Genomic DNA, 27066 nt, shown 5'->3' with positions numbered 1-27066 from the left:
TTCCAACTGAGGTAACACTGAGATAACCAAATGCTGTCTGGCATCGAGTTCAAGGTCAGGCTTTTAAAATCACTATTTTGGAATGACAGTTTTTTTCATTAGGCTCATGGATCTGCTGAACAACTATATGTCTATACAAATGTACTAAAACAACCCTGTCCCTCCCAGCACACTAAAAAAATCCAAGGATAATAGTACAGACAAGTAACTGAAATAATAGCCACTTCTATAAATCAACAGAATTTACAGAGCAGCCGAGGAGAGACACATATTAGCAAAATGGAAAATGCAAAGCTGATTGCAGAAATGACAAATCTTCTTTCACATGACAGTCTGTACTTTATATTGCTTGGTTTTAATGTTTTGCCTTTGATATGCTTTAAGAAAAAGAAGTACGAGCTATTAAAACGGCTCCTTCACATGTTAAGAGTGACTTCAAAACACAGTGGAAAACAAATTAATAAACTGTCTTTCTTGCTTTGCTTACTCCTGTGTTCGAGCTCTTTGAACTAGGGCCAATACTGGCAGTCATAGATACATAGTAGTCACCAAGCAGCTACCTTGCTGCTGAATACCCTGCAAAAGACAAGCTAATTATGCTCTGGTCTCTCTTCTATGAATAACTCAGCGCTACTAGCACTCCCTTTCCTTTGCATTTTCTTTCATACAACATCATGCTGAAAAGTGCTAAAAGATGCAGAATGTTTTTTGTATACAAAAAATTATTACAAAGTATCTGGATTTCTAAATACCCCTATGCTTGTTCCTTGGTACTTACAAATTAAATATAACGGAAAATGGAAACGCATAAGGTTTTTGTTTGTTTGCTTAAGTAACATAAAGCAAAATGGTATGCCTGAAATTCTAATGTATGTAAGTATGCAGATTACGCACACATACATATTGCTGCATTTTTTTTCATTTTACAAATGCATTCTCTAAAGAGAGAAGTTCAATTTTTAGGGCTAAAAATATTCATTATTTCACAACAATAGTATTTTCAACACTGTAACAATAAAGCTGCTTCTTGTTGTAAGGTTTGGACCTTATAACATGTACAATAACTATGCAGATATTTAGGATTTAGGATTTAAATTACGTACAAACAATGCCTCTTTTCCAAAATTTATTATTTTCTGGGTTACATTTCAGTCATTAGAACATACCTCTTTTCCTATTTAAGTGCAGTTCAATTTATTTACTCTTAATAGAAGACCTAGCTCAGAAGAAAAGGACCTGTTAAAGGTAAGGAATTCTGCGTAGAAAGAAACTATCCACACATACAAGGTAGGAAACTAAAGAAAATACTTTCAAAAGCAGGCCTTCCTTTTTAAACCTATAGACAACGTACAAACTGTATACACATCTGGAATGCAGTAATATCTGATTTGCAGCCTTGAACTACTTAAAATTCTAGAGCTTCAAATGCAAATTATGCAGAGAAATGCAAGGTGTGAACAGACTGTTCATCTGTTATGTAAATGATGCAATATTTAGGGTAATGTACAGAAGTACCTTCTGATTAGACCTTATTGTTGTAAGTTTTCAAAAAATATGAAGACAACCACAATTTCTTCTCCCTACTTCTGGAGCAGAAAGACATATTTTATGTAGTGTGAAGTCAATACAGCTAAACACAAAAAGAAACTGAGAGACTGATGAATGGAACCTCAATAGCACTCAGTAAATTTAAACGGAAAATAGAAAATGTCTTTTAGCATTGCTAATACTAAACATGGCAGTAGAAGCCCATCACCTGAAAATTTTGCCTTTAACTGCTGGCTTTTGTGTGCTCCTTTGGTTAAGGATGCATTTGTACATTAAAATTTTGTGTAGTTGAATGTAACCACTACTGAGGAGAATATAAAAATATTAAAAAAACAGAAGTAAACTAGAAAGCAAAGCAGTTTCTCTTGAGTAGGAACAGTTTGATACAATTCTCACTATATTTATACATATGTAACAGATACTTGAGATAAAGCTCTTATTTAAGTCAGCAGCAGTTTCTTTACCTTTATAAAGAAAATTATTTAAATATCTATAATTTTATTAAATATGTCTCTCCTGATTCCAAAATTTTACCTTCCTGATCCCAGACTTTTTTTCTGTGTAGTGCTATTACAATTGTTGGTGTACAAAGTGTAGAATTTAAAGTTAAAAAGGCAGAACCTTCCACCCACCACCACAACACTTTCTGACAGGGCAGACAAACAAAATCTATCTATCAGCCTCTGTGTGTGTGTGTGTGTATATAAAAGATAAATAACTTATCGTCAGTGAAGTAACTGTCACATCACAAAGTGTGTGACATATAGGTCATAATGAAGTACACAAAATCAATCATATTTTTGCAGTCTTTGTTCTGTTTTGAAGAAAAAGAGAAACCATAAAAAATAAACAACAGTATATATTTAAATGTGCGTGTTTATGTGGCAGAAAAACACTTTCTAGGAAGTGTTTTACCCTGGATAACTTTCATTTTTGTCATCAGGGCTAGAGAGATTTAGCAAATGACTGAGTGAAAGTAGAAAAGCTATTGTCACTTAATAATTGCGTTGGAGAATACCCTATGTATCCTTCCTTCTCCAGTGTGCTTTAGGAATCTGAAAAGACTGTATGTAAGACTAATGTACCTGTGACTGGTAACATGAACTTGGAGATAAAAATTTAATTTCTAGTAAAGACAAGACTTGTCAATATTTTTTGACTGCCCTTGCTTTCACTTCAGTGAAAGGGGGAACTTAAAGCTCAACTGATTTGGGCCCTTAGGACCAGTGTTGGTTCCTAGGATATCTCAATAATGTGTTTCTCTCTAGTGGTTTAATATGGTGAGAATATTTCACTACTTTACCCGGCAAAAGAGATAATTTGAGACAGTAAATAGTACATGCCCACTTTTTGTACTTATGCCAGCGTCCACTAAGGCATTCTTACTGGAGCCCTGCTGTGTAGATAACTGCTAGTTCAGATATCAGCAAACGGTCTACAAAATAAGTGCAGCTAAAAATAAATAAATAAATACACACTTACATGTATATTCCCACACATTTGGAAGACATGTGTTGGTAGCTGCCAGCAAGCATAATGGGAAAGCAGCTTCCAACTTCTGTCGATGCCTGCCTGCAGGCAGAGTTAGCTCCATTGCTGTGCGTGTTCACATCAATTCACATACAAGAAACCAGCTCATACAGACAGTAGATCTGTAGGATTGTTTGGTGAAAAGAGTATGAAATCCTAGCTCATACACAAAGGATTTCCAAGTGTATTATGCACAGTGTTTGCATATACAATCCTGAGTTTAATGACAATTTTGCATGGACTTCAATGATAACAGATTCTAGCTCTCATGCTATGCCATATGTGCAGGATGTTACAGACTGCATACCAATAGGCCCATATAGTCAAGAGCCGCATGATACATATTCAGAGGTCAAGGAGGAGCTCTGCATATATTTCACAGGTAGGAGGTAACAGAGGCTCAGAGGCTTTCTCACAGGGGCTTCTGTGCAGAATGGATCTTTCTGAGCATCAAGGTGGTCCCAGAGCCATTGTTACTGTTGATTTAATGGGTAGTTGCTGATCAGCTTTCTCTGACTAACTCAGATTATCCTGCTCCAGTACAGGTCTCCTACCATTGACATGAGTCCTATGAGGAACAGAATCATAGAATCATCAAGGCTGGAAAAGACCTTTAAGATCATCAAGTTCAACCATCAACCCAACACCACCATGCCTGGTAAACTACATCCCAAAGTGCCATGTCTACATGTTTTTTGAGCACCTCCAGGAATGGCGAGTCCACCACTTCCCTGTGCAGCCTGTTCCAATGCCTGACCACTCTTTCAGCAAAGAAATTTTTCCTAATATCCAAACAACCCCAGTTCCCTCAGCTGCTCCTCATTAGACTTGTTCTCCAGACCCTTCACCAGCCTCGTAGCCCTTCTCTGGACACGCTCCTGCACCTCAATGTCCTTCTTGTAGTGAGGGACCCAAAACTGAACACAGTACTCGAGGTGTGGCCTCACCAGTGTCGCGTATAGGGGCACGATCACTTCCCTAGTGAGCTAGTTTAAACTGTATATGGCACAGCTGCAGTTCAAGTAGTCTTGCTGGCAACCTTAATTTCACAACCCAATCATGTTAGGCAGTACTAACTTGATTTCAGCCTGATTTCAGCATGATTTAAATGTGAATATACGATGTAGGGTATGACTTTGAAAAACACTGTGTATCCAGAAGAATAGACATGACAATGTGAAGTTTCATTATTTCCTTTTTTTTTTTTTATTGTAATTGTAATATGAAGAGATTAATAGTTCTGTGGTTTCAACATGAAACAAATCAACTTTCAGAAAAAATTAGGGAAAGAAGTCTTAGTAACCCTCTGAAATCAGAAGCACAGCCTAAAGAAAAGTACAGTGATTTGTGAGACAATCTTAATATGCTAAGGGGTTTGGCAGAAAACACTTGCATTTAATTATCTGTTATAATTCAGCAAATCTCTGAAATTACACTTAGTTTTAGATGTGAAAATGTCCTTAAAAATTTTCATATCCTATGAAGACCATTTCAAACTGGTCTCTTTCTCTGCTTCAGACACTTCACACATAAGCTGCAATGTGATAGTAACAAAGCTATTCTCGAAAATGGATATTAATTTTGAAATTATGTATTACTCAACATATTCCTTTGTAGCCTATCATCCCATGCAAATGAAGCATATGACTTTTATGAAGCAGGCACGCAAGTTTTAATGTGACAGTGATCTATCTTTCCTTGTGGCGCATGCAGGTTCATGTGTAAAACATGAAAAAACAGCTGGATGCTAAAGAAAGGCAGCCCTCATGGCTAAAAATGTAAAGCATTTTACAAAATATAGGTTAGGAATGTACTGATATGTTTATATGGTAAATTCTTCATGGCAGGGAGTTTTCCTTATTATATCTATAAAGTGCCATTCTTCAGAAATACTAAGACTGAGTCTGGTCACAGTTACAACGGTTTAGGCTAGTGTTAGATGGAGATAAAGCAAAGCAAGAAGCTCAGAAAAGCAGTAAGTGTCAGAATTACAAAATGGGTCCTCAGGCTTTCACAGACAAAGAGGACTTCACTGTGCCACGTAAGCACAGCTCTGCGTATAAGGCAGTGTAGTGACGCAGGAGGCTTTACATTCAAGTGGTATTTTATTTATGGAACAAAATTTTTAGAAGCAAAATACCCAAACGGAAAGCATCCACTTGGGGGGAACTTAGCTGCCTCCTCTGACATACAGAGCAACAAATCCTACCAGCTCCAAAGAAGCTGCAGCAAAAGTACTACACCCACTGGGAGCAGCTCACACCAAAACCTTCTACAACGCTGGAGGTGGTATCTTGGTAAAAATAAAGATAACTGTATAATGAGACTTTTGAAGTTCTATTGCAGTGGGGTTTGAAAGGAAGACAAATATGTCCCAAAAAGGAAGAACATGTTTACACTCAAATCCACAACGACAACTGTGGTGTTTCCCTTTTCTCCAATGAAAAAACTTCGCAATTGTCTGCCCATAGGGTTTTTTTGACAACACATAAAGATCTTGCGTCAGGAAATGCTGAGGAATACTTCATTTGTCTTTTGTGTTAAAGTCAAAATTAAATATGAATAATTTCAAAGCTTCTGTTTTCCATTACAACTCTTTTGTATCCTTTAAAGATCTACGCTACTCTACACCTTATTAGCAATCTTAATGAAGCAAAAAGGTATTGGAATGCTTTACATTTTCCATTATTAGGGTTATCAGAACTATTACAGCATAGCTGATATGATCATTTTAATAAGTATCCACATTTCTCTTCTCAAAAATTCATCATCACTTACTGAACTGAAAGAATTTTTTCCAACTTTTCCTTTTATCAATACTCAGTGCAGCAAGCCAGTATCATATTTAAATGTGGAGCAATTTTATTGTAATCTCCGTGGTATCTAGCTGTCAGCAAAAGGGTGGCGTAATGGATTGTAATCATTTTGCACAGAGTAAGGACAGGTCTAGCAGAAAATATTTAATTCTAGGTGATATCTCCTGCAGAGTCAGTAAAGGGCACATGCTAATAAGGAAACTGCGCAAAGGCACTGGTGATGACATGCTCCCTGAAAAAAGCAAGCTCAGCAGATACAGTGCAGCTAATAGAACCATTACTGCCTCATGTCAAGCTATGAAAAATACCAAACCAAAGGACAGAGTCATCACAGTGAAGGGAAAAACAAAGCTCTTGTATATTATGGTTGGACAGGTTTTATAGGCAGAACAATGTTAGGATAACAGTGTTATCAAATGCATTAATAAAAAGATGTCAAAAAGCTTGCTCAGTAAAAAGAGCAATTCGCTCTTTTTAATTCACTCTGTGTTGCGCATGTTGTAGCCCTAACATTCATTGTATTAGTTTTCAGTTTGAAACTCATTTCCCACCAAGGCATCTGTTATCTTCTGCTGATGACAGCAGGTTTGCTTTTGCTTTTCTTTCTTTAACTTCAGTTTATGACAGAGTCCACAAGCAAAGCACAAAGCATTGCAAATGAAGATGACTACAAGTCAGGAAAAGCATCCAGTTGCTTTTATAGAGAATTAATTTTCCAGACTCTGATTAAAGGCTTCTGTTACCACTGGCAAAGTGTTGGTCAGCTTCTCTCCTTCTAAAACTGGGAGTCTGTCCAAAAGCACTGAGACTGTGAAATCTCCAGAAACACTGAGACTGTGAGATCTTCATAGCATGCTTGTGGAAGAAGCAGTCTAGCTGGTCACATTATACACAGACAAAAATCTGTCTCCATCTCACACAGCATTTCCATTATTAAATCCTGCTCACCAAAATTTTACCATTAAATTCCAGATAGGAGAAAAAGACTGAATATATCCAATGAGGTATGCATAGGTATTTAGAAATACAACATCATCTAAAGAACCTACTGGAAAAGAAAAATTTTAACGGAGATTTTCGTTACATTCTTTTTCAGAGCGAAGTGCTATTCTTAATTTTCCACAAAAACTTAAACTATCTCCCAATGAATCAGACAGAATATTTCACTTGCATATTTGTTGGTTTCAAAGGAAAAAAATATTCATTGCTTTTTGTCCCTCTGTCTCACTTATGTGCTTGAATGTAATGAGCTGGACTCTGAGCTGAGCCACTGCTTAGGAAAAAAGCAAAGGAACAAATGCCAGATACAAGAGTAAATACCTAACTTTACACTCCTTGAAATTGCAATGCTGCTCATGGATCTTTGTTTTACTACCAAAAGGTTTAATTAGCCAGAACTGTTAGTGAAACAAGTGTCTAACAAAAAGCCCACTAAATGCATGGAGCCTTCCTATTGGCTTCCATTGATGCAGACTTTCAGATCAACAGTGTTAATTTGATAAGTTATATCCATAACACTAAGTCTCAGAAATCAGGATTTACAGTGTGTTTCTGAAGTTTTAATTTTATATATTCTTAAAACCTACCAAAAAGTTGACAGCTTTATCATCAGCTGAAGAAATATTTCAAAGTAATTTTTTGTGTAATTTGCCATTATACTGGTCTCTTAATTTACAATTTAAGACAAGTTGAACATCAGAGGACAACTCAGACACCTCATAAACCTCATAAAAAGTCCTTTGAAATACGCAGTTTATAATCCCCATTCTTCCTTCTCTTTTTACACTACTCAGCAAGTATTTTTGTGAGTTATACCCAATCACTGTAACTTTGTGCACTTCCTGCCCCTCTTCAACCAGTCAGAAACACAGAACTACTACAAGAAATAAGTCAATTGATGTGTGTCTTTCGTCATGAGGATTAATTGTATTAGGAAACAATAATCACACCTGAATCTCATACTCCCTTGAGAGTAGGGCAAGCTCATTTTCAAAGAACTTTCAAAGAACTCATGTCCATGGGCATTCTTTACCACTTACACATTTTTGTCCTATGTAAGCCTCAAGTAATGAGCTTCAACCTGTCTCAGATTATCAATTTGTTAAAATCAAAGATTTGTGTAGTAAGAAACAACACATAATTCCCTTACTTACTGATTTGCACTGTTATAGAGGTATCTTTTAGAACCTAGGAGCAACTCCGCAAACTATGGTCACGTAAGAAATCTTTTTTGACATTAATAGATCCATTAAGTCAATGGCGCTACTCATGTGAACAGAGACTGATGTCAAAGAAGACCAATGCTGAGAATGCACTCTTTTGTACATTCTTTAATTCATATGGATAAGCAAGGGAGTGCACATGAGGAGTACTGTTTGGAATACTATGCCCTTATTTCAGTACGCTGACTGTATTTCACATTATTTCCCATAAAAAACTCTGTGGTATGCCATACTCTTACTCACTCTTTATCTTTAAATCTGTTAAGTAATATTACAACAGCAGATGCTTTTCACTCCAGACATGATTGTAATGCCACAGTAATTAATAGACACTGTACATGTATTCTTTCTTCGTTTGATGTTTCTTATTGAAGGTTTTACATTGCAATAAAGCTTTATTAAACTCCGGTTAATCAGTATTGTTGTTTCATTAATTCTCACATCTCTACAGGGACTGATCTTCTCATGTTTTGTTGAGTGATGTTCTGACCCTGTAGCTCAAAGAAAAAGAAGGTGCGTTTGTGGTTTTTTTTTCCTAGTTTGTGTCAGCTAAAGAGAAAATACAGATGCCAGAGAATGTTCGAAAGATACCACACACTCCATCATTACCACATCAAATCTTCTGACTGGATAGATTTCCATTAGAACTCTGTCATATATACAGGCTAAACACTGTTGCTGCCATCTGCCAAAATGTGTAGTATTAAGACAGCATGCCTGTGGTACTCCAGCTTGTGGCTGCAGCAAGAGAGTAGGAGAAGTTGCCATCTGCTTCTTTTTGTCCTTCTCTGCATGTAGATTACATAGCAAGACTACACAGGAGATCTTGCCTCCTCTGGAAAATATTGTCAGACTGTAAAAATGGCTCTGACAATTTACTGCCACTTCTGCAATACCAGCAGTTGCATACAGGGAACGAGCTTCACCACTCTATAAGAATTCTAAGTCCTTCACTGAGAATTAACTGGCACTTGAGTATGATACTGATTTGTTGTACACATATATGCTTTATCTAAAGGCAGGCAAATTTGAAAAGATCTCAATGAGCTGTTCTACCAATACCCTTGTGCTGCTATGCTGTCCAGGCCAGAGGATTATTTAGGAGACAGACTGTAAGGCTATCTCAGTTGCTTAGGAGCAATGAGAAAATTTTAAAAGATATTTTCTTAAATACACTAGTGTGTGCATCTTCACAACAGAAATTCAGTCTTCCTTGTTTTCTTAATAATTTAGGGGAAAAAAAAAATGAAGTGTTTCTTAATTAAAATAACAGCTATCATATTATTAATCTCTAAATGAATTGAATCAGTCTGAAGTAATTTATCATCATTTCAAGCTAGTCTCTGAGAAACTATGTTCAGGGCTCCATTTTGGTTCAGTCTTTAAATCTGCCTAGAGGGGTGTGAAAAAGTATATAGCATTATCAGAACCCAGAAGGGTGTCTAGTGTGCTGCAGGAAGCAGAACTGCTCTGTTTATCAGGATGTAGAATTTGCTTGGCTGTTTCTGAGCCGCACCTTCACAGAACGAGCTCTTCTGGCAGAGAGGTACTGTGACACAGTTATGGATGAAGATTCTCTTTCCTGAAAAAAGACCCTGGTGTTGATTACACACAAAGCTCTATCCCTTGAAAAATATCTGTATTTAAAGCCATACTTAGCTAAAGTGTAGATGTAGATATACTACTATTAGAAACCAGACCAATACTGCTGTAAAGAAAGGGACAGTATCTTTCAATGTGAGTCACCAAAGCTATTGCAAGCTGATATAACTGCATGCATATTAATGCTATACAATTCCATGGGGGAAAATACTGTGCTCCTATATAAAATAATTTAACTGATATAAAATCTGTATAGAAATTAGTCAATATCCAGCCTCCATGAAAATCTGAAGCATGGATAAGGCATCCACAGCCTTATCTTCATTTTCCAGCTTCGCAGCCAAAGAGAAGGCTGAGCACAATAAAGCTTGTTGTTAAGACTTTATGGTTGTCATACTGTATTTTGTTATTATAACTTTAAATGGTTACTACAATGAGACAATGTACAAACTTCACTTTTCATTTCATGGGAAGAGAATCTCTCCTCTTTCCCTGTAAAATAATGTTTCAATCACAGTTGCTGAGGAGTTGCAAGCAGCTGCTTACCTCAGTATGTACATGAAAGAACAAAAGCACTTCAGAGTAAGGGCCACAAGAACATTGCCATGAGGGAAATAATCCTCTTCACCATTATGAAGTAGCTTTGAAACCAGATAGGTCTTAACTGAATTAGCTGAAAATAGTTGCCATCCCTGTCTCATTGCATAATAAAAATAACAACAAACTCTTTAATCTATGAGAATATTTATCTTTTCAGTTCTTGGAACTGCTAGCAGAAAAAGTACTAAGTAGTGTAGATAAACACATTTATATTATATTCCTGCTGTTCTGTCCTCACTGTTTTCATGAAGGTTCATTCAAAGTTAGCTTATTCAAAATGGCTTAAAACCCCTGATTGCCTTTATTAATATAGGCATAATGGCCTTCAATATAAAAACCATATGAATGTCTATTCATGCAAAACTGGTCATGTTATCATCATGTTTTGTAGGCAGGTATGGAAAAGAGGAAATGATAGGGAAAACTGAGTAACTGCTAAAGATGGAGTTGAGGTACGAAAGAAAGTGAGGGTCTGCAATCTACGAAAGCATAAAGATGATGTGACATTTAAGGTGCAAGAACTCAATCTTCAGCCAAGTAACCCTGGGATTTAATAAAAATGCAAGGTGGATACAGGCATGCTTAACTTCCCACTTCTGTGCAAATATGTCTTTAGATGTCCTTGTCACTGTATTGCCTATGAATACTTAATTTTTACTTTAACGGTGATGAATAAAGGAGGAGGTAACTAACATCACAGGATTGCTGGCTAGCATGTAATCTTCTTCAAAACTGGATAGTGGAGTGCTACACCATTGTGGAGAACTGCTGCATGTTGCCCTACAGCTGTAAGGAGGGTGTATCAGGTGGACTTCTAGCTGCACAAAGCAAGGTAGGTGCTGGTATCTCACAGGGAACATATACATGAAGAATCATCCAGTGACCAAAGCTAGCCAGGAAAATTCTCCGATATATTGAAGGACAGTGATGAATGAAGCTGAAATGAAAACTATCAGGGTTCATGTAAAGAATTTTACAAAAAAAATGAGAAGTATTTCATAAAAAGCTGTTTGGAATTTAGTCATCAAGTAACTTATCAGAGGAAATTTTCTCAAATTTTAACAATTTGCCTTTGAAAAAAAAGACTTTGTAACCCACACTGAACCCATTTATTCATGGAACATAACTTCTTCCTTCACTTACTTAGTGGATATGAAATTTGCAGATGAATCATTTATTTTGCCCTTGTTAAAAAAGGCATAGGATTCTATTTTTACTTTATCTATTTAAATTAAATCTTAACCATGTGAAACTCTCATATAACCACTAAACATAAGCATTTAATTCCTCATATAGTCCATGCCCACATCATCATCAGGTCAAGACACTTCTAAATACATACCACTGAATCAATATCCTGACAAATGAACTTGATGTATCACTCCATGGAAAACAGTACTCATTATGGTGAAATGCTAACCTAAAGGGTATATATTTCTGATAGAAATTACACTTACACATGAAGAGTTCTTTGCAGACAAGATTTTAAGGCCAAAGTTTGCAATGGAAGTTGTAGGATTTGGCTATACAGAATTTGAATCCATAGCCTTGTTTTGCTTATAGCAAAAGCCAATGGTTTTTAAAGACTGGTGTATGAACTGGTGTATAGTCATTGTATATCTTACATTTACAGATTCCATTTCAGAGTTCTAATTATAAAAATGTTTAATTCTACAATAAAATATAAGGCCCTCCCTGATCCCACACTTGATTTCCTTATGTGGAACTATTAGGGGTAAGGCACTCCAAAATCACAGGAAATTCAAATATTTCTTTTTTAGAAAAGTTAATTGGGAGGGTGAAATTTATCTGTATTATGAAAATAAAACTTACAAATACAGAGAAAGAAATATTAAAACATGAAATACAAAAATTAGTGAAAGTGCTATCATAAATTATTTCTTTGTATTCCTGGTTATTTTTACAAGAAGGCTCTTCAGTCAGATTTCCAACATCCAACAGAAAAATAATAGGTATTCGCAATGTTGAGGGTTAAGATAACCTTCCAAATAAAACTGATTTTCATTGGATATTGAAGTGCTGCTGCATTTGAGGGTTCATTACAATACTTTCAGCCAAAATGTGCATACTTCTATACTTCTTTTTTAAGCATATATTAAATGGAATAATATATTTTAAAACAGAGGCTGATATATTTATCAGTAATATAAAAAGTACTATTATTTTCCCTATCAGAAGCTATCCCTTTGCTAGGTGTGGGGAATGAATAATTTTCAGTAGACTTCTTAAGATACTGAATTAACTTAATTCAGTTCTGGATTTTAAGCGTAGTTAGAATTTATTCATACTTGTTCATATTCAAATGATTTATATATGGTAAACGAAACCATACCCTTTAAAAACTTTTTTGTAAGCACTCAGAAGCAGTCTAGATTATTTAAACTGAATGGAAGTCTACACATATAACATAAAAATAGCAGTATCTGTTTTAGTTGAATAACTTCTTCAGGAAAGGCCTTTATAGACATTTATAGAACACACAGAATGCCTGTTGTAAGATTACCACAAGAGAAATGGGTAAAAAAAAAAAAATACCCAGCATTTAGTAAATTAGCATAATTTGTCTTGAAATGTTTGTTTAATGTTGCAGTGGTTTGGATCTTTTGGTTTTCTAATCCATGTCAAGTTTCAATGACAACTTTATTAGTAGAATCATTATCTTATATCCTCATTTCTCAGTTTCAAATGCCTTCATTACCAACAAGACGCTTGTTTTTAATGATCCTAGAATAATCGGCCCTGGTCTATGACTGAATACTTCTGAGTGAAAAAAAAAATAGTCAAAGTGAGCTCATTGAATTTTACATGCAAGAATTAGCCTGGATAGGGAAGTAACAGGGATTTAAACATAGGTCTTTAAAATGTGTTCTGAATGTGTACATAAGTATGTAAACTGACAAATTATCCTGTTATAATTTATATATTCTATGTGTCTGTAGAAAATAAATTAATGTGCCTTTAGAATAGCATCCTTTATAAAACTCTTTCCAGTTGCATACAGGTGTTCTTCATCCAGCAGTACAGATCTTTATTGTTTCAACTGTTTTGGCCATGTCTGCTACTGTGCCAACACAGAATTAAAAAGGATATGTGATTTATTAACATTAAAAAAGGCTAAAAATTTTATGATTTAAACCTTATATTAAATTCTGTCTTAATGCTGTTTGCACAATTGAGTGGTGTATCATTACTCAGGATTCATGTTTGTTTTTCTGTTCTCTTAGAAGAATCTTGTCAGCTAGAGAACTTCATATTAACTAGTGAATGTAATCTCACCCAATTAAGGAAGTGAAAATTATACCTATGTAACTATTTATTTAAAATAACTCCCCTACCCCCAAAACACCCTCTGTCTTCACATGTGAATCATTTTTGCCAAAAATCTGTGAAAAGATAACAAAAGAGCTTGTTGAAATCTTTCTATGAATAGTAAACAAATATTGCATGCAAAGAAGAATTAGAAAATGTAGAATATAAGATGAGGAGAAAGATATAAAAAAATAACGGAGAAGATGATCTAAAGTAAATAAAAAGTAGCTGTTGAAGATGTTCTTAATTTTTGTTTATTTTTAGTGATTCTTACCTCTAGTTATTATACAGGTATGTAGTTCTATAAATATATTCTCAAATTTTTTTCATTCATTCAGACTGTAAGGAAAATTTTTTAGTTTCATTTTTCATACTTCAATAGCAATTTATTTTGATTTTTTAAAACAATCTCTGGAAAGAAACCAAGAACAAAATTCCTAAGAAAATGCAAATCCATGATTAAAAATGTATTATAAGTTCACTGAAATGTATGTATTTATATTTTTTACAGAGGATCTTCATAAAAAGTAGACATTGGAATAAGGAAGAATGCTATATTATTAATATACACTTGTATTTTTAAAACAACTTCTATGTATTGAAAACATCTATGCCTCACCGTCACAGTCAAAAAAACAAAAAAAGCCATTTCTAGTATAAGAAACATAATCAACTGTAAAGTTCGGGGTTTCAAATAAGAGCCCAATAATGCAAAAGAGAAAAACTTAGCTGAGCAAAGGGTAGTGTAGGAGAAGAAAAAAAGGACCATCATTATCAGAGAAGAGACAGACTAGATGAAACTTCAACCGCATTTCAAACATAAACAGTGCAGTAAAGTATAAAATGAATTGAAAGACATTTAATGAGCAGGAAGCAGGAACTGGTACGGTAAGATTTTTTTTTCTCAGGTTACAGAGGAAGGGAATGCTGCAAAAAGTTTAATGTAGGCTCAACAAAGTATGTTCTCAGTATATGTAAAATAAAGAATTGATTTTATCTTTGTTGAATCCTGTGCGACATTTCGGTGACTCACGATTTCCTTGAAAACAGGATGTGCCTTAGCACCTCATTAAGCATCACAGTTTATACCTTCTTATAAAATCTGCATATCTATTACAATAGGACTAAACATCTCAAACTAGTATTGAAATGTACATAGTTACTGTACCAGGTCAGTCTGCTGGTTATACACTTCAGACAGATATGGTAAGATTTTCAATCTCTCATTTGATGAAAAAAATAAATTGCTTTTTAGATTAAGCAGTATTTTAAATGAGCTCCTATTTTAATGTCATCCCCAGGAGACAAAAAAAGAAATTCTTCATCCAACATTTCCTTAATGCTTAAAAAGAAAAATTATTTTTAGTGCAGGAAATACTTAGCAATAGAAAGCAAGTTTTTTGTTTTCACAACATTGCAATTAGTTTTCACTACCTTGCTTGCTTTTATGAACCTTGCACTATTTATTTATCATTTATTAAACTTCATTAACATATTTTAAATTTTCTAATCAAAAGTACGATTAGATTTGTAGCACTTAGAGAATTTAATATGGGAATGTTTACTAAATTTGAGAAACCAATTAAGTCACCTCCTTCTAAATCCATGAAGAGTTTACAAAAGCAAGTAATAGGGACCCAGCATTATGTATGTATTAAACTCTCAGCAAGTGAACAACCACATGGAAGCCAATGGAGCTACAAAGAAATTTAAACATGTGTTGCAATACCTAGAAAGAGAAGGGTCTAAGAAAGTGAAGATTGGCTTAAATATCATTCTCCTTAAGAAGGAGGCAAATGAGTCTCATACTATTGAAGTACAGTCAATAGAAAACATGTAAAGGACTTTCTAACAGGCCAAGCAGACCAAACAGAAACTGTCTACTGACACATCTATATTTTGTTGCTCTGACTGAAAGGAAAAAAAAAGGCTTATTGTCCTTTTTTTAAATTGTAATTAATTAAGCTTTTTTCTTGGATTAACCCAGCTCCCAATCAGGCAGTATAACTAGTTCTTTAAAATTTCAAAATATAAGAAAAAAGCTGGATTTTTCTTGCCATCACTCGCTAGTGAAAAGGGCAGTGATTGTCTCAGATCCGTAAGTAGGGTATAGTGGAAATAATGACACAGTAGAAGAAACATAAATTGCAATTCTGTTTTCCTGGACACAACTCATTTTACAGGCTTGTTCCTTTCTATATAGGCCTAAATGGCTTCACTCAGTGAAGATCACATTATCTAAAGACAGCTGCCTGTATGCGCTCTCTTTATGGACTCTTAAGGAAAGATTCTGCATTTCATCTTGATTGCAGAAGAAGTATTAATGAGCAATCGAATGCATATACAACCTCAGCTATGTAATAGCTAAAAGACTTAAAGATATATAAAATCCTTATAGTAATGATAATATAAAAGCCTTATAATACCTTAAAGCATTATATGAAACTTCACAAAAAACTTATTTATTTTTAAAAAGCATATTAATACTACATAAAATATGATTAAATTATTTATTAAAACATTACATAATAATTAAGAGCATCATAAGAGTAGTTTGTCATATGAAACAAATACCACTTCACGTAGTCTGTTTATATTCTGAAAATCCCACAGTACACTGAAAAATTATGACAGTGATATTGACTGTGTAGAGGACACAAACTACACCTGACAATAAGATGTACATGCTCAAGAAATGCTCAGAGAGTAACAGACTTTGGAATGCAATTGGGGAAAAAAATTCAGAATGTCAGAATTAATTACAAACTTTTCTAACTGGCAGAATAACAGTATAGTTTCTGTAGTTTCTGAAAAAGCAGCATAAGCCAACTACATTTACATAACGTGTCACAGAAAGGATTACTTCAGTTCTAAGGGAGCCACACATCCAAAGTACTGCTCAGTGTCATTACTCAGCAGAGAACAAATTTTGATTTGAGTCAAAAACTGTCAGCCCTCCTAACAACAGTGAATAATGTCTCCAGCTGAATGATGCACAACAGGGTGATCTCTGCAGTTAACAGCATGTTGTTTCACAGTGTAGATTGTATGAAAAACTTCAAATGTCTTACGACAGGGATACCCTGATCTCCATTCTATGTAAAATGAGACATGCGTAGTACATCATTCAAAATGAAGTAAGTATGGGCAAGGAGAAGGATGTCAGCACTCGGAGAAAGTCTCTGCAATACAGTGAAGCAACACTAATTTTACTGAAAACACGTTCTACAGGGAACCTGACAAGTTTGCTGCAAATGCCTGCCAAGAAACTACCAAAAAGGTATTTGTGATTCTTTCAAAATGGTCATATATGCATGGCTAAAATTCTACTAGCTGAATACTACTGAAATTACAAGTTGGATCCATCTTAAATGCTCTGACTCCTATTCTTCTTTCCATACAACCTTGCTGTAGGTCCAGTTAAGACTTTATTCTAAATCCATATGTGATACCTTATTTTTGCTTTTGGCCCTTCAGAAATGTCAAACATAAGAAAAAGGTCCATCAAAGATCTTCCTCGTACCTACAGGATACACACTCAGTCTGTGTTTCAGCTCAGTCACACTATTTGACACAGTCCCACCCTTGCCCACTGACTCACTTTCATAAAAGTGCTGTGAGCACGTACACTGTAATTTGGTAATCCCATATTCTTGTAAGGCTGTATCAGCAGTCTTTTCTGAAGTACTCCAGTGATTTATTTAATGCCCTAAAGTGCTTTCAAATTCGATGCCTTTACCTCTTCTCCAGTTGCAATATTGACTTCTGAAAGGTAAGTTTGAAAAGGCATGAACAAAGGTAAAAGTGCATGTAGCAGTGTTGCCACAATGGAAGCACTCCTGCCAAAAGATGGTACTTGCTGTATCATGCAAACCCCTTCTATATCCATGCAGAACAGAACCATAGATCGTATTGAATTTGCTATACACTTTAATAAGACCAGCCATCCTAGAATACAGAGATGGAGTCAAACCAATGGCAGTCCAATTTGTACCATATGTATTTCCTGCACCATTAAAAAAATATATGTTTCAGAATAGCAAAGCTGACAGAAGTATGCACAGCTTAATATACTCCCATAACATCATTACAGAAAGCCAACGTGTGTAAAAAAAGGCAAATGAAATAAATAAAAAAGAAGAAAAAGTAGATTTTTTATAATTAAGTTTGGAAAGGCAATTAAGGCTTGATCAGAACGAGAAATGAAAGTAGGCTGTTTCACAGGACTATGCAGAAGAACATATTTTCACACCAGCAGGCACAACTCTGTAAGAAGGATGAGGCAGGTGTTAGAGGAACTGGATCAGAAGCGAAGCAATCGAAGATAGATGAATGTTTGAAAAGCTTTTAAAATATTTGGAATTTGAATGGGAGTCAGTGGAAAAGTACAAGTATTAGGCTGCCACCATCATAGTGGTAATTAATCAATTTTAGTGGTATTTACTGGTGTTTGTGAAAAGCAGGAAGCAACGTTTGACAAAGGCAGGACTCATATTTATTTCTTAAGATGGTATGGTCCAGGAAAGAGGCAAAGACATTTCAGTCCTAATGGTATACATGAGAAATGGTACAACTCTGGTGAAAATTTGGCTGTGATGATAGAAGGAATACGTGAAGAATAATTAAGCTCCGGGTCAGTGTGAACACTGAAATTCTGGTATTATACAAGCACAAATGTTTAATTAGAAAGGATGCAGCGCTGTTAGACTCTCTTGCAGAACAGAAGAAATTTTTCTTTGTTACGTTTGTTTGAAGGAGACTGAGACAAAGCAAAAATCTAAAGCAGGCTACTAGAGAACGATGTAGATATTATACTCCATCAAATATTGACCTGTGAGAGACTTAATGATGAAAAGAGGAAAAAAAAACCAACACCTGCTCATTACTTTGAGAGTAAGGCTTTAGGCCTAATATGAATAAATATACAGGTGTCCAGTTCAGAAACATACAGAATGCACTTTTTATTAAGATATCTGTCTTAATTTTGACAACAAGAAAATTAACTTCCACAGTTATATACGTCATGATAAAGAGGAAAGAGATTAATTGCATCTTCCATGTTTAATTGCCTGATCAGCTTACCCAGGTGTGAGATTAATGGTTTCTTATTTTAATGTGTTGTTTTCAAGGGGCCAGAACTATTCTAAATACCAATGATTATGTTCTTATTAGTTACATGTTTTGAACAAGAATAGCTACTGATGAATGCCACATAAAAGGCCTCCCTTCGGTAGTATAAATTTCATTTAGACTTTATTCATGAAAGTTTCAAATTTGCAAGACAAAAATGTCACTTTGAATGTTAATGTTAAGTATTTGAGGTGCAAAATAAAAATTTAATATTACAGTTCCATCTTTTTCCATTAGTAAAAAACCCAACACTTTTGGTGCAGTCTAAGTGATAGTCTTTATTTATGATTTCTACCAATAGTATTCCACAGTGGATCCAGTAAATCCAGACAGGAAACTTTAGAAAACCTTGCAAACTCTTCCTTCTTGCTATTCTTGAGCAGTCCTTCAATTCTAGCAGGGATTTCAGTAAAGCTATTGATTTTATGTGGAAGATAATCCAATATATGGTAGTATTGAAGGGTAGCAATATAAAAATTCAAAGTAGATAGAAAGACTGATAGGGAACCAGGTAACAGAGAAAGACATACTTATCTATAAAGTTAATTGTAATAGTTCAAACTAATCTCACACCTCCAACTAGGCAAAATAAAATGAGGGCTAATATACAATAAAACAACTGAAAAGATACTGTGCTACTTACAGCATTCTCTGCTGGAAGCGATATAGAACTACCTCTTTCCCAGCAAAACAACAGAGATAACATGTATTAGACCTCTCTAAGCATAACGGAGATGCATTGCACAAGGACTCCTCATCCTGTTTCATTTTGGTTCTGGCCAAATGGGCAGTTCTTTACACATCAGTTATGTGGAGACTTGTATAATTCTTGTGTAGGAACAACTGTTGGGCACCCCAGGAATGCTAGGAAGACATACAGAAAACTTCTCACAGAATAGTATACTTCCCTTCAACGCATTCAGGCCTTATTATTTTGCCCTACTATTTTAACTAGTAGTAGAAAGCTGATTACCTGAGAGAAAGGGGTTGGAACTCTGAACAAACCTGATTTACGTATAGACCAATTTCAGATTTTCTCAGTGAAAAAAACAGATATAGGTCAAGTAGCTTTCTTCAACAATTTTCCCTTAGATTAGATTAGTAGATCCAAGGATAGAAATTCTTCACCATGAGGGTGGTAAAACACTGGAACAGGTTGCCCAGAGAAGCTGTGCTGCCCCCTCCCTGGAAGTGTTCAAGGCCAGGTTGGATGGAGCTCTGAGCAACCTGGTCTAGTGGAAGATGTCCCTGCTCATGGCAAGGGGGTTGGAACCAGATGATCTTTAAGCTCTCTTCCAACCCTTACCATTCTATGATTCCATGATTCTAAGGAAAGAATTGAGGGGTCCTAACTGGAATGCACTAACAAAATTTTAATATTTTACAACATTTACAAGGAAAGTCAAAAGTTTAAGTGAGATGCTCTCAACTTTTATTTCTGATAAACCCACTGAACTTCAGTATAGCTAGAATCTTAACCCCCTGCTGCATATGCCTCTCAAAGCTTTGTAGTCAAGTGTCTTGGTGAAAGTCTTATTATTCTACCAATTAAATTGACAGATACAATCAGAATTTTTACAGTTTTATGTCATTGAGACTGTATGCAAACATAGGCTTCCTATCACACAATTTTTTTTTTGCTGATTAATGAGAATATCAGATGATTGGTTAGACTGCGATACAGTAATGCTTTCCTCTGGGGATGGAAAACAGCTGAAATTGTGCACATAAATTCTTCCTCTGGTGGTTCAAAATTAAATTATACAAGCTGCAAATAGTCCTTACCCCCTGTCAGAGATTCAGAAAACTCTCTCCTCCACAGTCCTACTCTTTCACACTCGACCGTTAAGCAATTTCCCACTCTCTGCATGCCCACAAGGGATACTCTACGCTATACCTTTAAAATACTGAATTAGATTAACACAGTCACAAGACACATACATGCCATTCACTCTGTAGCAGTGACATTTTTCTAGCTCTGACTGAAGGAAAGCGTATGGACAACAGGTATGAACTGTCTGGTCCTAATCAGCTGTTGCTGTTGAAGTCAGTTCTCAGAGAGACACAAGAATTCCTCTCCCTTCCTCACCCCTTTATCTCTTCTGTGCTCATTTACCTTTTCTTATACTCAGATTAGTCCTAGGGCTCTGGCTGGGGCTAGCAGAGCTCAGCTTCAGATTGCTATTCTTGTCTGTTGGCCACCCCACCACTGCAGCTTGGACAGCTGTACGAATCTGACCCTGGGTAGCCAAAGTTTACAACACGATGTTTTAAAGCCAACTATCCTTCAAACAGTTCCTCAGAGTTCTTCTGAAGCACTAGAATGGCAAATAGGAAATTCACTTTTAAAAAGGCTAATCTGGTATAACAGTGAAAAATACACACTCAAAGCTCATATCAGGTGAGAAATAAATGGAAAACCTAGGACAGGTCAAAAGTACACTTAGTGAGTATCCTCTCATGTGACTGATGTCACGTTACTCTCCACACAGGGATCTGGTGGACGAGGGAATTAAAATCTGGGTATATATACCAGATATGAATATACATTGCCCAAGTGCTTTTCCTATGGATTCCAGAAGCCGTACTATGCTGACTGGTCTACAATAGCTGTGCATATTTCTCTCTCCAAAAATGGGTTAACCCTGCGAAGATCAGCATTAACTCCCACACACATTTCTGCTGGAAATCTGTCAGGTTGCTAAGGTAGCATGCTGTGCATAAAGGCTGCTCCCTGGCTGTGTATCCTCCCCACAGGCACATGAAGCCCTAATTATGAGGTATATATACAAAAGAGTTTCTGTCGGCTAAGGAGAAGCATCAACAAACACACTAGTTTCCTTGCTCCAGGAGCTATAGTCCCTTTGAAGCATTTTTCTGCTCCTTTGCTTACGCTTGTATCACCATATGGAAGGATGTTTTAAACTTCATTTTTATTATTCTGACCAAAAATAATACCTAATCTCTTGCCCTTACTCTTCAATTTAATTTTAAAATTCAGAGTAAATAAATCCTGAACATCAGGCCATAAAATAGAAACTGAAATGGGATGACACTGTGTTGTCATAGTGGGACTGCACTTGCCCCATTTCATTACCAGTTTTGATGTTGATGAGACTTCTTTCTTTTGAAAAGTCATTCAAAGACTATATAAGGAATCAGAAAATACCTCTTTATTTGTTTTTTCACATACTTGCTTTGTACACCTTCATTTATTTATTTATTGGTGCACTTACTAATTTTTATTGTCTTTGTCACCTGATGGGGAGTGGAGGGTAGCTTCTTTCTTCCCTTTAAGTTCTGTTTCACTCTGTTCCTGCTGTACCTTTTTTAAGACTGCTTTGCCTCCTACTTCCCAAAAACCTTCTAATTTCTTGAAGTCCAGCATTAAGTCATTAAGGGTGAGCACAGGGATGACTTAAGCAGTCTTAGAAGCTAAGCAGCATGCAGTTAAGTGCAAAGCAAGGATGGCGGAAGAACTGTCTACTCCTGGCTGCCAAGGGCTTATATGCTATTTCCATAGCTTTCCCTGCTGCTCCAGAAAGAAAATGATGAGACTGAGATTCTGCCGTATCCCTACACTAGCACATAATTCTGACTGCCAAATACTTTGAGACTCTATATATGCCAAACATGGACAGTATTCCGCATTTCTTAAATATTCAGCTATTCAACCATGGAGCTTTCTCGAATAAAAGAGCTGAGAAACAGAACAATCCTGGCACTGAGGAAAAATCATAGGTGAATTTCTTGAACAGAAGAGAGGCAGAGAGGAAATACCCTTTGATATACAGTATAAATCCTTTCTAAACCCACACAGGTTAAAAATGCTAGTTGTTATATTTATTTTATAGCTTAGCATCTTTGTTTTCTTTATGCTTAAGATGCCCTCAACGTATACACTCACAACTACAGCTAAATTGGAATAAGAATGTTGGAAAGATTTATAACGTTGCCAGAGTTGTCATATAGGCTATGAATCAGGCATATTTCATCATAAGAACTATGAAAGTATTCTGCTTGCCATTTCTTTTAAAGTACATCTTTTTCCATTTATTTTTTTATCTAAATTACAAGTATTAATGCTTTTGAAACTAAAAGGTAAATTATTCATAACAATTAGAACATCTTCTTTGTCTCTATCTTGTGGGTGGAAATCACAGACAAACATAACCAACATTGACACAATTAAGTTTAAAATATTTGCAGAATTCATATTCATGCGTTTTCACTTTCTTACACCTAGCTAATTTAAACTAAGCCCTCCTTAGTTCCTTCCTTTTGTTTTTGTACACTCATGTCTAGGTTCATACTGAAAGGGCTTCATCTCTTTATGCTTCATACATTGCATTGTATGTAATATGGAATTTTGTTAGGTATTCTAGGGTGGAATTTATCCCCAAAAGATATGATAGACAATAAGATCTAAGCAAAACTTAAAGTCACTTTCTGCTACTATGCTTACTTGCCTGACAAACACAGAAACAATAATATTAATAACAGCATTTTTTAAGTATGTGCATTGATCACTGTGTGTCTCTCATTTTAATCAAATAGTTGCCCCATAACAATTATGATAATGTATGTATTTGGTTAAGTTTTGCAGTTCTTTCACGAAGAGTTTCTGCAGGCAACTTTTACCAAAAAAAAAACCCCAAACCTAAACCAGCAACTTTGAGATACAACCCAACATACGTAGTAGTTCTCTGAACACCTAGAAGTGTGCAAGCTCTTTTGGGGAAACAGGAAAATGCAACAATTCTGAGGTCATTTATACAAAAGACCTAAGCATTCTGCTGATAGTCGAACTCCTCAGAGAAGACGGAGACCTCATATTTAGAGGATAAAATCCCTATATGGATCAGGGACCAAGGGTAGTTCAGGATTAAAAATATGAACAGACTAAAGAGTTCTTGCCTTGGCAATACTGAGAAGAGACGAGTATTTCTAGCCCCAGCCAAGTGAGGACGCTAAGTATTTGGAAAGAGACTGTTAAGCAGGCCATATAACTACATAGAAGATTTTGTCTCCCCAGGCATATCCCCAATCAAACATCTTGCTTAAAACTTCTGTTTCTATGTGAGAATAAATACAGTATACACAAGTTTCCTAATCATTCTACTCAAGTATTGTTACTTCTTCGCAGCACCTGAAGAGTTCAACCAAACTGCTCTCCTGCAATGTACAGCATCAACAGTGATCAACAGCAGTCAATGAATTCTAGCTTTTTGCTCTCTTCAGGACTTCAATTATATTATTTATTTAATATATATTAAAAAAGATGGCATATAAAAACGAAGCAGTGCCAAGTTTCTAGGGTGAAATGTTAAACTGCTTATCTAAACTTGATCTTTTGTGCTTACTTTTTAAGTCTTCAATTTGTTGTGATTGTTTTCCCCTCACAGGCATGGATGCAAGTGAAATATTTATGTGAAGGATTTCATTTTTTATTTCTAATCACCTAAGTTTCTTTCATCATCCTTCACTGAAGAGGTAATATTATTTTGTGCTGGATTCAAGTTTGAGAATTTAAACCTATTTACATAGAGAAAAAAATGTTCCTTTTTTGAGAACCATGTGTTGGGTTTTGTTCATTATCTGTATTTTTCTTGACCTGTCTTCCTTTGCCTCTACAGTGAACAGCTCCATTTCAAGACACCAGATGTCTCATCCATCTTCTCTATATGCCTCCATTAGAGTGTTCTCTACATATACAAAAGCAAAAATCTGAAACTGAAAAATCCAAAACTTTCTCCAATAGGGGAGCTTAGTGAATGAAGAAAAAACTCTAGAGGAACAAACACAGGGAAAAATTAACTGCTGTTTTTTACATTTTCTTTCACATAAAACTAAATGGAAGCCAGTTTGCCCTGGGCATTTTTCTTTAGACGTATAGAATACATGTTCTTGTCCATTTATATTCATTAGACCTAAATATGGAAACTGCTATCATACCAACAAATAATCGGAGACAGAATCTAACACCTGTGTTGCTTTTGTGTAGGATAATGTGATCTGCACGATTGGAAATTTTCTTGATATACTTGTATGGGGTGAAGATGGTATCAATCTGAGTGAGATTAGCAATGTCCATTCAGTTTCCTGCCCAGACATGAGAGAGAATGGACCAAAAGGCTAGAAAGGACGACAACCCTCAAAGAACGTATGTCTCTTTTGAAATAATTTCTGGTTTATAAGAGGAGTTAACCAAATATTTTCTGCTGCTCCTCAAATTTAGATACAAAAATGTTAAAAAGTTTACCCATTACTCATCACAGAATAAACCAGTGACAGAAGCAGAGCACATCACTGGAATGAACTGCCTTGCCTGCTTGCAGGAGGAGTTCTGTTCTGGCAGATATCCACTGGGGCTCCAAAAGAAGCCTTTTTCACCATTTTGGAAACTTTATGTAAGCTGTTTTGCTGAAACACTATTTACTCACCATTGCATAAATCTTGCAAGTAGAAGCAAATCAAAATGTGCATGCTTTATGTTTTCTGCCCCTTCTGTTCAGCAAGAAACCAGGAACTTCTTAAAAATTTTAAGCATAGACTACTGCTAGGCTTCAAAGTATTTTTTTGGACCACCCAACACTCACATTATCAGAGTCTTATTAGAAAACATTACAAAGATAACACAGCTCTGAAAAGCAAGTTAGAATATTATACGCTCATCCAGTGTGAAGACTGAAGCTTGTCAATCACTGATACTTTCACAGGAAGCCAGAACAGTAGCACAGAAGGGAGGATGTTTTCAAGAACGTATCTCACATTAATGAAGTTCACTGGATATGGGAGATTAAAAACAAAAAAATCACTTTCCTACTGGCTACTTACACTAGCTTTTCTTATATGTGACAGAAATCTCAACTTTTCCATACATGTCTCGAATTTTACGTTAGTCTCTGTGTTCCTTGGATTTGTCATCATTCTCCTATGGGCATTTTGACTGAAGTTTATGATTTTCTCTAAAGGACATTACATGTTTCTTTACTGAAGTGGTATATAAATGAACAGAGCATCAAAGTGAATGACTGAATATTTAAGAAATCAAAAGCACAGTTTCACAAACACTTAAAGTGGAAATGTATCGCATTTGCAAAACTGTCAAATTCATTATTCAATGTATTTACTTTCCTTTCTGATCCTAGCATCTGCAAACACAAGATTATCATAGCACAACACAGAAAGATAGAACATTACAAACTGCTTTGTTTTTCCTGCAAGACATTACAGTCAGGGATAGGTTAAGTTACATAGGACTGCACCTTTCTCTTCCACAAACGCAGGTCATCACAGATGACAGCTCTGTACAAAGTTGTACAACAGGAAGCTTAAACACAGGGAGATAAAATTTGCACCACAAGCATTCCCAGGGAAGAATAACTCCCCATGGAGAAACAGGAAAACAAAGAAAAAACTGTTATCCCAAGATCTTGCCACCATATGTAAAAAACCCACAAGTTAAACCTAAAGCACTGAATGTTTAAGTGTGAATAAACTTTTTACCAAGTGAATGACTACATTTCATGGCAGTAATTAAAATGATAACATAACATGCAAGAAATTAATGATAAATATGGCGATAAAAGTAAAAACAGAGATTGCAAGGTTTATAGTTACACAGTCCAAAAAGTCCAGCCAAGCAGGGATGAAGATAGGAAACTAGCTCAGAAATGTAGGATGAAGAATGCAATGGTTACAAAGAAAAGGGATGACTAATACGAAACAAAGTAAAAAAAAACAGAGGTTTTCATCAGGAAAAATAAGGTAACAAAATTCCAAATTAAAATTTTGATTCCAGTGAGAATTTTTGGACATAATTTAATTCCTATGATTTATGATTTCCTCAATAGAACTACAGCACTGAGACACTGTTTTTTTATTTAACAGACACTGTATTTTTTATATTAATAGAAAATTATAAATGCCACTGCTATCAGTAACAGTGACTTTCTCTTTCATCAGCTAGTGTTCTGTTGCTGATCAGATGATGAAATCAAGGAAAGCAAATTGCTAAACCAGCTGGAGAAAGCATTTCTAATATGATTTAAAATAACAGCAGCAACTGCAGAAACAGAGGAGCTTTCTCATTTTTTTTAGTTCACTTCCATCTATAACAGCGTAATTTCATTTATGCCTATGAAAAGGGTGTATAAAATCCTTATCTGATACTTATACTAACCATAATTTACCTCCTCTCAAGGGGTAAATTACAGCACAATCCAAATACAGGGGAGAGATGAGATCTTATTTTTCTTGTGTCCTCCCCTGTATTTTTACAGTAG

The 27066-nt window shown here is 35.5% G+C and overlaps 1 protein-coding gene across 5 annotated transcripts in view; it reads right to left on the bottom strand.

Annotated features, from left to right (window-relative positions):
- The window catches only part of PCDH7 (protocadherin 7), a 288307-nt gene that overhangs the window by 198144 nt on the left and 63097 nt on the right, over positions 1–27066 (bottom strand). The window lies entirely within an intron of this gene.

Source organism: Opisthocomus hoazin, chromosome 5, assembly GCF_030867145.1.
Source record: "Opisthocomus hoazin isolate bOpiHoa1 chromosome 5, bOpiHoa1.hap1, whole genome shotgun sequence".
NCBI classification, from domain to species: domain Eukaryota; kingdom Metazoa; phylum Chordata; class Aves; order Opisthocomiformes; family Opisthocomidae; genus Opisthocomus; species Opisthocomus hoazin.
The sequence above is the reverse complement of the archived record's forward strand: the minus strand, read 5'-3'. Positions and strand labels throughout refer to the sequence as shown.